This window comes from Panthera tigris, chromosome A1, assembly GCF_018350195.1.
Source record: "Panthera tigris isolate Pti1 chromosome A1, P.tigris_Pti1_mat1.1, whole genome shotgun sequence".
Lineage (NCBI taxonomy): Eukaryota > Metazoa > Chordata > Mammalia > Carnivora > Felidae > Panthera > Panthera tigris.
The window spans coordinates 215,041,932-215,053,966 of record NC_056660.1 but is presented as its reverse complement, the minus strand read 5'-3'; positions in this window follow the sequence as shown (position 1 = coordinate 215,053,966).

The window sequence follows — 12,035 nt, the reverse complement described above, 5'->3', positions numbered from 1 at the left end:
CTTTGTAGTATAGCTTGAAGTCTTGTATTGTGATGCCTCCTGCTTTGGTTTTCTTTTTCAAGATTGCTTTGGCTATTCAGGGTCTTTTCTGGTTCCATACAAATTTTAGGATTATTTGTTCTAGCTCTGTGAAGAATGCTGGTGTTACTTTGATAGGGATTGTGTTGAATATGTAGATTGCTTTGGGTAGTAGTGACATTTTAACAATATTTGTTCTTCCTATCCAGGAGCATGGAATCTTTTTCCAATTCTTTGTGTCTTCTTCAATTTCTTTCATAAGCTTTCTATAGTTTTCAGTGTATAGATTTTTCACCTCTTTGGTTAGATTTATTCCTAGGTATTTTATGGGTTTTGGTGCAACTTTAAATGGAATCGATTGCTTTCTTGATTTCTTTCTATCGCTTCATTGTTGGTGTATAGGAATGCAACTGATTTCTGTGCGTTGATTTTATATCCTGCAACTTTGCAGAATTCATGAATCTGTTCTAGCAGTTTTTTGGTGGAATATTTTGGGTTTTCCATATAGAGTATCATATCATCTGCAAAGAGTGAAAGTCTGACCTCCTCCTGGCCAATTTGGATGCCTTTTATTTCTTTGTGTTTTCTGATTGCAGAGGCTAAGACTTCCAATACTATGTTGAATAACAGTGGCAAGTGGACATCCCTGTCTTGTTTCTAACCTTAGGGGGAAAGCTCTCAGTTTTTCTGCCTTGAGGATGACATTAGCATTGGGTCGCTTGTATATGGCTTTTATCATCTTGAGGTATGATCCTTCTATCCCTACTTTCTTGAGGGATTTTATGAAGAAAGGATGTTGTATTTTGTCAAATGCTTTCTCTGCATCTATTGAGAGGATCATATGGTTCTTGTCCTTTCTTTTATTGATGTGATGAATCACGGTGTTTTACGGATATTGAACCAGCCCTACATCCCAGGTATAAATCCCACTTGGTCGTGGTGAATAATTTTTTTAATGTATTGTTGGATACGGTTGGCTAATATCTTGTTGAGGATTTTTGCATCCATGTTCATCAGGGAAATTGCTCTATAGTGCTCCTTTTTAGTGGGGTCTCTGTCTGGTTTTGGAATCTGGGTAATGCTGGCCTCATAGAAAGAGTTTGGAAGTTTTCCTTCCATTTCTATTTTTTTGGAACAGCTTCAAGAGAACAGGTGTTAACTTTTCCTTAAATGTTTGGTAGAATTCCCCTGGAAAGCCATCTGCCCCTGGACTTTTGTTTTTTGGCAGATTTTTTATTACTAATTCGATTTCCTTACTGGTTATGGGTCTTTTCAAATTTTCTATTTTTTCCTGTTTCAGTTTTAGTAGTGTATATGTTTCTAGGAATCTGTTCATTTCTTCCAGATTGCCGATTTTATTGGCATATAATTGCTCATAATATTCTCTTATTATTTTTTTTTATTTCTGTTGTGTTGGTTGTGATCTCTCCTCTTTCATTCTTGATTTTACTTATTTGGGTCCTTTCCTTTTTCTTCTTGATCAAACTGGCTAATGGTTTATCAATTTTGTTACTTCTTTCAAAGAACCAGCTTCTGGTTTCATTGGTCTGTTCTACTGTTTTTTGTTGGTTTCGATAGCATTAATTTCTGCTCTAATCTTTATTATTTCCTGTCTTCTGCTGGTTTTGGGTTTTATTTGCTGTTCTTTTTCCGGCTCCTGAAGGCGTAAGGTTAGGTTGTGTATCTGAGATCTTTCTTCCTTCTTAGGAAGGCCTGGATTGCTATATACTTTCCTCTTATGACCACCTTTGCTGCATCCCAGAGGTTTTGGGTTGTGGTGCTATCATTTTCATTGACTTCCATATACTTTTTAATTTCTTCTTTAACTGCTTGGTTATCCCATTCGTTCTTTAGTAAGATGTTCTTCAGTCTCCAAGTATTTGTTACCTTTCCAATTTTTTTCTTGTGGTTGATTTCGAGTTTCATAGCATTGTGGTCTGAAAATATGCACGGTATGATCTCGATCTTTCTGTACTTACTTAGGGCTGATTTATGTCCCAGTATATGGTCTATTCTGGAGAACCTTCCATGTGCACTGGAGAAGAATGTATATTCTGCTGCTTTAGGATGAAATGTTCTGAATATATCTGTTAAGTCCATCTGGTCCAGTGTGTCATTCAAAGCCATTATTTCCTTGTTGATTTTTTTATTAGATGATCTGTTCATTGTTGTGAGTGGGGTGTTGAAGTCTCCTACTATTGTGGTATTACTATCAATGAGTTTCTTTATGTTTGTGATTAATTGATTTATATATTTGGGTGCGTCCATATTTGGCACATAAATGTTTACAATTGTTAGGTCTTCTTGGTCTATAGACCCCTTGATTATGATATAATGCCCTTCTGCATCTCTTGATACAGTCTTTATTTTAAAGTCTAGATTGTCTGATGTAATATGGCTACTCCGGCTTTCTTTTGTTAACCATTAGTATGATAGATGGTTCTCCATCCCCTTATTTTCAATCTGTAGGTGTCCTTATAAAGTGGGTATCTTGTAAACAGCATATAGATGGGTCTTGTTTTCTTATCCTTTCTGTTACCCTATGTCTTTTGATTGGAGCATTGAGTCCATTGACATTTAGAGTGAGTACTGAAAGTTATGAATTTATTGCCATTATGATGCTTGTAGAGTTAGAGTTTCCGGTGGTGTTCTCTGGTCCTTTCTAATCTTTTGTTGCTTTTGGTATATATATATATATTTTTTTTTTTCCTTTTTTCATCTTTTCTCCCCTCAGAGAGCCCCCCTTAAAATTTCTTGCAGGGCTGGTTTATTGTCACAAACTCCTTTAATTTTTGTTTGTCTGTGAAACTTTTTATCTCTCCAATTTTGAATGAAAGCCTTGCTGGATAAAGAATTCTTGGCTGCATATTTTTGTGATTCAGCACACTGAATATATCCTGCCACTCCTTCCTGGCCTGCAAAGTTTCTGTGGATAGGTCTACTGCAAACCTGATCTGTCTTCCCTTGTAGGTTAGGAACTTTTTTTCCCTTGCTGCTTTCATGATTCTGTCCTTGCCTGAGTATTTTGTGAATTTGACTATGATATGCCTTGTTGATGGTCGGTTTTTGTTGAACCTACTGGGAGTCTTCTGAGTTTCCTGGATTTTGATGTCTGTGTCTTTCCCCAGGTTAGGAAAGTTTCCACTATGATTTGCTCACAGAACCCTTCTGCCCCTATTTCTCTCTCTTCCTCCTCTGGGACCCCTATGATTCTGATGTTGTTCCTTTTTAATGAGTCACTGATTTCTCTAGTTCTTAATTCGTGGTCTTTTGCCTCACTCTCTCCTTTTTTTTTCTGCTTCGTTATTCTCTACAAGTTTGTCCTGTATATTGCTGATTCTCTCTTCTGCCTCATCCGTCCTTGCCACTGCTTCATCCATCCGTGATTGCAGCTCAGTTATAGCATTTTTAATTTCATTCTGGCTATTTTTTTCTTCTTTTATCTCTGCAGAAAGGGATTCTAATCTATTTTCGACTCCAGCTAGTATTCTTATTATCGTGATTCTAAATTCTGGTTTAGACATCTTGCTTGTGTCTGTGTTGGTAAATCTCTGACTGTCGTTTCTTCGTGCTCTTTCTTTTGGGGTGAATTCCTTCATTTTGTCATTTTGAAGGGATAATAGGAATTAATGAGGTAGAAAAATTGAAATTAAACAATTAAAATTTAAAAAATATTAAAATTAAAAATTAAAAACACACACACACAAAAATCGAATAGATGATGCTAGATTCTACGTGTGTTTTGGCCTGGGTGTAGAAAATGGTTTGACAGATTATAGAAACAAAAAAAAACCAAACAAGCAAAAAGGGGGGAGAGAAAAAAAAAGGAAGTTGTTTGAGAATTTGAAAAAATGAATACACTAAATAGACTAAAATACACAAAGTAGAGAAATTAAATTAAATACACAAAGTAGAGAAAACAATTATAGAAAAATATTTTTAATAAAGATTAAAAAGAAATATGATTTTCTTCATTTTCTGTATTTAAGAAAAAAGAAATGAAAATAAGAAAAAAGATTTTAAAAAAAGAAAAAAGACAAAGAAAAAGTTTGAAAATTTGAAAAAGTGAATACACTGTAGTAGACTGAAATAAAATATTGGGAGTAAGATAGAATTTGAAAACATTTACATAAAAGCAAAAAATATAGTAATAAAAATTAAATAAAAATATTTTTAAAAGAAATTGAAAGTAAAATGAAGTTTTTCTCTTTCTGCATTCAAGGAAAAGAAAAGAAATGAAAAAGAAAAAGAAAAAAAAGGAAATTGTTTAAAAATTTGAAAGGGTGAGTACACTGAAGTAGACTAAAATAAAACGATGGAAGTAAAGTAGAATTTGACAGTTTACACAAAAGTAAAAAATATAGTCATAAAAATTAAAGACAGATATTTTTAATAAGAATTGAAAATAAAAATGAGTTTTTTCTCTTTCTGTATTCAAGAAAAAGAAATGAATTGTAAAAGAGAAAAAGGAAGCAGAGGGAGAAAAAAAAATGAATAGGTGAACCTGCTAACAGATTGAAGTAGGACCCAGATTGCTTCGCTCTCCCCAGAGGTCAGTCCACGTAACTCTCCATAGTCCACAAACTAAGGCGGCAGTGAGGTCCGTGCACTTGAAGAGCGAAGCTGGCCCAGTTGGGCAGAGCTCGGTGCAACAGCTCCACTCTCCACTAGATGGCGCTGCTAGCCTACTGGGGTGGATTGCTGCTGGGCTCCTTGCGCATGCGCATGTGCAGGAGTGGTGGAAAATGGCTCCACCCAGTCTGTTCTCCCGGATCAGCAATCGTGCACTGGTCCTCCTTCTTCAGCTCTCGTCCACTCCCCGCTTTTCCACTCTCCACGACCAGACCCCAGGCGTGCCTCTCCCCGAGTTTTGTCTCAGATGCGGCTGCTCTCCCTGGTCCCTTACTTCCGAAGGACTGCGTCTTTGACCTGCTCCGCGCCTCTGCGGGAGGGTCTCACTGAGCAATGGCTGAATGAGCAATGGCCGAATGTCAGCTGCACCCAGGAACGCCTGCTGGACCCTTCTGTGGCCGGTGCCCTGAGACTGTGGCCAGGTGCCAGCCTGCCCCCCCAAAAAATCGCGAGACAGTGTAGCCTCAGCGTTTCAGAGACCATGGAAAATCGCAACACACGTCTGGCACCAGGCTTCACCCTCAACAACCTTGCCCCAGAACCAGCGAATGTGGCTGCCCTCCCGGGTCTGCTGGGACCAGGTGGCTTCAACAGTCTCTACCACATGTCCTTCCAGCAGTGGAACTGCTTTTCCCCGTGTGGCCCAAGAACCTCCCGGACCCCACTCTGTTCCTGGGGATTCACCTTTCCCACCAGAGCACCACCAGGTATGGAGCTGCGGAGATGCAGCCTTTGCGCTCCCCTTGTTTACAGTGTTAATGGAATTTAAACCCTCTCCTTTCTCCTTTCTCCCTTTTTAGTTTAGTCCCTGTGGCTGTTTCCAATTTTCCACTCTCTCCAGCTGCTTTTGGGGAGGGGTGCTTTTCCTGTGTGCTCCCCACCCCCACCCAGTTTCTGTCCTCTCTCCACCCACAAAAGGGGTTCCCTACCTTTAGGAGCTTCTTGCTCCCCATGTTCAGCTCTTCGCGTCGCGTACCTGCTGAATTCTGTGGTTCAGGTTGTGCAGATTGTTGTGTTAATCTTCCAATCGGTTTTCTAGGTGTGTAGGATGGTTCCGTGTTGGTCTGGCTCTATTTCACAGATGAGAGATACACAAAAAGCTTCCATGCTGTTCCACCATCTTGACTCCTCCCCCCACTTCATGTGATTTTTTTTTACTCTCTTATCTCTCTCCTCTATTTTGTGCTTCCATTATCAGTTAAGTTGGTGCAAATAAGTGTCCCACATTTTTCTGGGGATGTTTATTTATCTTCATTTTGCTCTCTTTTCTTCAGACTGCATAATCTCTATTGATCTATCTACAAATGTTCTTATTTCTTTACAAGGTTTTATTTCTAAGTAATCTCTACACCCATCTGTAGGGCTCAAATTTATAACTCCAAGATCAAGAATCACATTGCTCTACTGACTGAGCCAACCAGGCACCCCAGATTTTCTTATTCTTTTGCTTATTATGTCTATGCCAGGATACATCGGTCAGTTGAACGCCTCTAATTAATTTTTCATATCAATTATTATGATTTTCAGCTGCAGAATTTCCATCTGTTTTATTATTTCTATGTATTTTATTGATATGCTCTATTCAAGGACACACTGTCATCAGACCTTCCTTAACTTTTTTAACCATTTTTGTTGTTGTTGTTGTTGTTGTTGTTCTTTGAAATTTGAAATAGCTATTTTGCGGTCTTTGTTAAGTCCGATTTCTTTGGAAATCTTTGCCAGGTCCCCTCATTGGCCGTTCTTGCTTTTGTTTGTTTGTTGTTTGCTTATTTATTCTCTCAAAACCTTTTATTAGAGATTTAATATCTTAGATAATATATTGTAATAATTCTGGTTTCTGCTACTACCACTACCATTAACCCCATTCTTCCACCCTTTCCACCAAGAGTTTGTCGATGTCTGTTTATTTGTTTATGGCATGGATGTACTTTTGTATGTGCTTGTATTTTCCTCACAGGATGCAAACTCTAATTTCTTTCTTCAAAGGTCACAGCCTTGGGCTTGCACACAGTCAGCCTGGGATGGTACTGATTTTCACACTGGTGCCTTTGAATATATCTGTGTCTGAAATATCTGTTACTGGGCCCACTCCTGTTGAAATCACATGCAGCTATTAGCCTCCACTAATTGCCAGCCTGTCTCTCTATTGTTTTTGACAATGCCCTCTGGTATAAATTGTTGCACAGTCTGATCAAATTAAATTAGGCTAGTTTTTCAAGGGTATTCCCAAGGAGGGCTGTCATTAGCAATCTCTTTCCCTAGTTCTCTCTGCACATTTATAGTTTATGTAGAGTTGAGCTTGTAGCCTCATGGAATAACCAGGCTACTTATAATTTATTACCACCCAAATCTCCATTGTCTCATAAGGTACTCTTAAGTTTGATCTTTCCCAAACTCTGTTCCAAGTACAGTCAGTTCTTTTGAGACTGCTTCAGAGGATCGTCCAGGCAAAACCCCTATACCAGTACCCCAGATCTAGACACAGATACAGTGGCCTACTTTTCTTGGAATGATGGCAGTACCGTAAAAGTGGGAGTACTCACAAGAGCAGTAGCCCATGGTCTTCTGGGCTTGCCCTCTCCATGCGTGAAATCAAACCTTCCTACAGACTTGCAGTGAATGAAGTTGGGGCCCCCATACACTCAGCCCGACATAGCTGAGGAGTTGCTGTGTGACTTTACAGCTGGGGCTGTATAGAAGAAGAAAATCCCAGCTTTCTCCACTGTTCTTGCTTGGCACAGAGCTTCTGCCATGTAAATCAGAGGGGAAAGAAAAATGCTGGTGGGATGTCCCACTGGGGAGTTACTATAGTCATTGGCCAGTTCCTTGGGGGGTAGGAAGCCCTGTGATCTAGACTGCACATGCAAGAGCAGAAATTTGTGTCATTCTGAGTTTGTGGGTCATTGTGGGTCATTGTGGGTCATTGTGGGTCATGGCTCAGATGCCATAGATTTTCACTGTTCTTACCAAAATTTGGTGGATTTACTTGATAAATGCTCTTTCATTTACTACAGTAAATTATCCCTGAGGATAATTTCCAGAGACTTGAAAATTGTAGTAATTTATAATTTTCACTGATTATAGTGACTTAACTAGGGAGTGCCTCTACAGAAATTTTTATGCCATCATTCCAGAAAGAGTGGTGAAGTTCTCATAAGATTTGAAGGTGTGTTAAAACATTTTACTTGAGTTAAGGGCATGTATTGATTTTCAAACATCATATAAAACTATGCAGTTTTTCCCTTTTTTAATTGTTGCATCCAAGTTGTTGATATTCTGCCAATTGTGTGCCACTTGGAGTGAGGGGCAGAAGGTGACTCACCTAGAATATGTACCTATGTTCCTTCGTTGAGTCTCATCTTTCCTCTTAAGTACATTGTGAAAATGTAAGTGTATTCTACAGACTATTCTATACTCCTAGGATAAAGAATATGAATGGTCCCCAATGAATATATAAAACATTTATAGGAAGATATCTTCGTTTTTGAGAAGTGAAAACAATATTGTTATTGAGTTATTTTATCAAAATACTTAAGAATTGATCTTATACTATTATATCCAATATTTCCAGTATTGTCAAAGTAAATCTCTATAAAATCATGTGTATTTAGTTTATTGAAATCCTATTTATAAAATGTAATGACTAATTCTATATCACCAGCAGGGTATAGTGATAATGTATAATTTTGTACTATCTACAAACTTAGAGGACATAAATCTAACCACATTATTGCACAGAATGGTAAACTGAGGTTCACAAAAATGAATTTTTTTTCCCTAAAGTGGCATAAATAGTTAGTAACTGAAAATACGAGCTCATGAATCTGGGTTATGTTCTTTTTCTACTTCATCACTCTGCTTTACCAAAATATAAAACCACTTCTCTTTCCAAAGAACAAAAAAATAATTCTGTCATTGTTGCCTTTGAGAAAATATATAGATGGCACTTGGTCTAATTTGTGGGCTACAGACAGTCATCCATCATTAAAAGAAAAGGATCATATAGTTCCATGCGATTACACATATACTGATCCACAGCTACGAGCTACTTTCTTTCTTTCACTTTTATTGCCCTGAGAATTACTAGAGAAGTCAAAAGATTGTAGTTTATTGGAAGCAGAGAAGGGACACACCATTCTACATCTCTTGGTAGTTTATGATGGTATACTATATAACTGTGATTGGTGAGTTTGAGGGGAATTTTAGGAGCAATTAAGTGTCCATGTGGCACTACTTTTTAAGGGAATCCAGAGGTAAGCATTTGGCTATAGCTATATTTTATCCATAGACTTATCCACAGAGACAGAACAGAGACTGTCCTATAATAGTTTAATAATATAATTTGCTAAATTATGTAATGTTTGGAAATGTTTATATAATTTAATAAATCTGTACCCCTGTTTCTTTCTTCATTTTATGAGGGGGAATCCTAATTTCTTATCCAAATTGAATTTCTAAAAATCTAATAGTAATAATTCAGTTCCATTTCCCTCTTGCATACTATGTCACATTAGTCTTTCTCAAACACATTTGGGATTTTATCCTTCCAATAGAGCAACATTAAACATTTCCTCTACCTTGTTTTCCAAGTCTATTCAGTATCTCTTCCTACCACACCCCGTGTTTAGAATAAATGCCAAAGTTACAAATGATTTTCATTATTCTACAATGTATTTGTTCAGTAAAATCACTTTTGCAACAAGATACCCATGGTGGGTAGAAATATTTCTGGAAGCCAGAAATGAATGTAAACTACATAAATATGTAACATTAGAGTCAAAGTCAGTGTGTTCTTTAGCCATCTGCTGTTCATATAGATACCAAAAATGCTTGTGACCATTGCAATACCATCTGACACAGGCAAATTGTGACTGGGGAAACACTGACAGAGAAAAATAAGCCATGTTAGCTAATTGCAGATTGAAATAAGTCATTTAAAACATTTACCAAAAACACAGGCCCATGTGAAAACATTATTGCACCAGTCATGGATTGAGACAAGAGACTGGTCTTCATGTTAATTCGCATCAGCCTCCTGGTGAAGATTTTTTTTTTTTTTTTTTTTTTCCCTGCATCTATGTCTTCCTGACACATTGGAAGAAACATCTCTGCTTTCATCTAAACTCATTCTATGGAGGATGGAGTCTATCCTCTTTTATCTACTCTTCGATTCTGGCTCTTTAATCTTTTCCAATCTTACTATATAACCATTCATTCTATTGTTTACCTTAAAAATATATATACTATGTCATATATTGTATCATTTTCTTGAATATACTTTCCAATGTCTTCCACTGTTAGCCAAAAAAAAAAAAAAAAAAAAAATCCAAAGTCTTTATCAGGATTTACAATGTATGGGCATCATGATTGGTCTATCCTGTCCATGAGACCAAATCTAATTTTCATATTCCTTATTAACTATTCCGGTCTCATTAGTCTTATTATAGTCTTTGAAACCCCTACACATGTTCTAATTTCCTGGGTTCCTTTTTTTTTTTTTTCTCTTCTACATCCCATGGAAGTTTTCCCCAGTTATTTACAAAGCATGTTTCCACTTGCAGTTTATATATATATATATTATATAATATATATATATATATATATAATATAATATATATGCATATATTATATATATGTCCAACTAGGCAAAGCTTTCTCTGAGCTCTCCACCTTCATTATCTTCTTTCCATCTACTTTAAATAGTGTTTATCACAATTTAAAATTATCTAACATAATTAGATAATTTCAAATATACATAAATATATATATTTATGTATAAATATTGACTTCTAATTTACAGGGCAAATATAGACAAGTGTTGACACCTAATAGCTGTAACTTAAATGAATAAATTAATAAATTGCTATGGATATTTAGAGGGCGGATAGTTAGAAAGAAGATGTACTACCTGGAGAAAATGAGTAGGAAAAAGCATAATTGAGAAGACACTGGACTTTTGTGGGAAATCAAATAGCTATGTCCTGGGGTAGGAGATTATAGAGAACTCATTGCAAAGCAGAACACTGCTTTCTGGCCTTGCTGAAAACAGCAGCCCTTCTTTGCTTATCTAGTTAATGTGTATCTAGGGGTTGGGTCCTGCCTATGCTTATGAATTCCTCAGATCATGTTATCTGTGGAATATCTCATCTTGTTTTCCACCCTGCTTTCTGCAGCTGCTCTTTTGTAGTCTTAGCAATGCTTAACTTATTTTTCTGCAAGCTTTCAATATGTTCTTACTGGCATGTAACCCACTGATATATTGTGTGATGTTTCCCTAAATGTATGCTTACTAAATCCAGAAGCTTGAGAGCAGCTCCTGGAGACTTCCCTGAGTCTCCCCCTCACCTCTCTTGACTTGCAGAGTCTTGAGTAATCCTTTCTGCTGTCTGTGGCTTTGCTGGACATAGCCAAAAGCCAAACCCGCAGACTTTATAAGGCAAAGAGAAGGAAAAAAGGACAGTAAAAAGGGTATGTAAAAATACACTTGATTTTTAAAATTGTGGCTAAACAAACAGCAAAATTTACTATCTGAACCATTTTTAAGTTCAGCAGTGTGAAGTATTTCATATTGTTGTTGAAATCAATCTCCAGAACTCTTTTCATCTTGCAAAACAAAACCTGGATGCCCATTGAACATCAATTTTCCACCACTCCACCCCATCAATCCGGTGTCTGGAAACCACTATTGTTCTGTCTATAAATTTGGCATGTAAATAGAATCACAGAGTATTTGTCTTTCTGTGACTGTCTCTTTCCACTTAGCATAATGTCAGCAAGGTTTATCAGTATTATAAATGTGTCAGAATGTCCTTTTTTTTTTTTTAAAGACTGAATAATATTCCACTAGGTTTTGTGAAGAATGCTGCTATGAACATAGGTATGCAAATATATTTCTGAGATCCTGCTTTCAATACTTTTGAACATACATTCAGTAGTGGAGTTGCTGGATCATATGGCAGTTTGCACTCTATTTTTAAAAACTGAACTTGTATCTAGCAATGTGAACTCATCAATCATAATAATTTATGTAGAAAATTATTTTGGACTTTGTTACACAATCATATCATCTGAGAGTAAAGTAACCTTTTTTCCCCTTTATTTTCCAATTGACATACCTTTTTTCCCCCACATATTAATTTGCTGACTCAGAAAATCCAGTCAGTGCAGTGTTGAACAAAATTGGTGAAATAGAATATCCTTACTTTTCTCCATATCTAGGAAAATGCTTTCAATGTGTTGACAATTTTATTGTACATATCTTTGTTAGTTTACATAAGTTAACTTCTATTCCAAATTTTGTTACTTTTTTCTTTCCTATGAAGGATGTTGGGCTTTATAAAAAGTCTTTTTTTCTGCGTCTATTATAATAATTATATGATATGTCT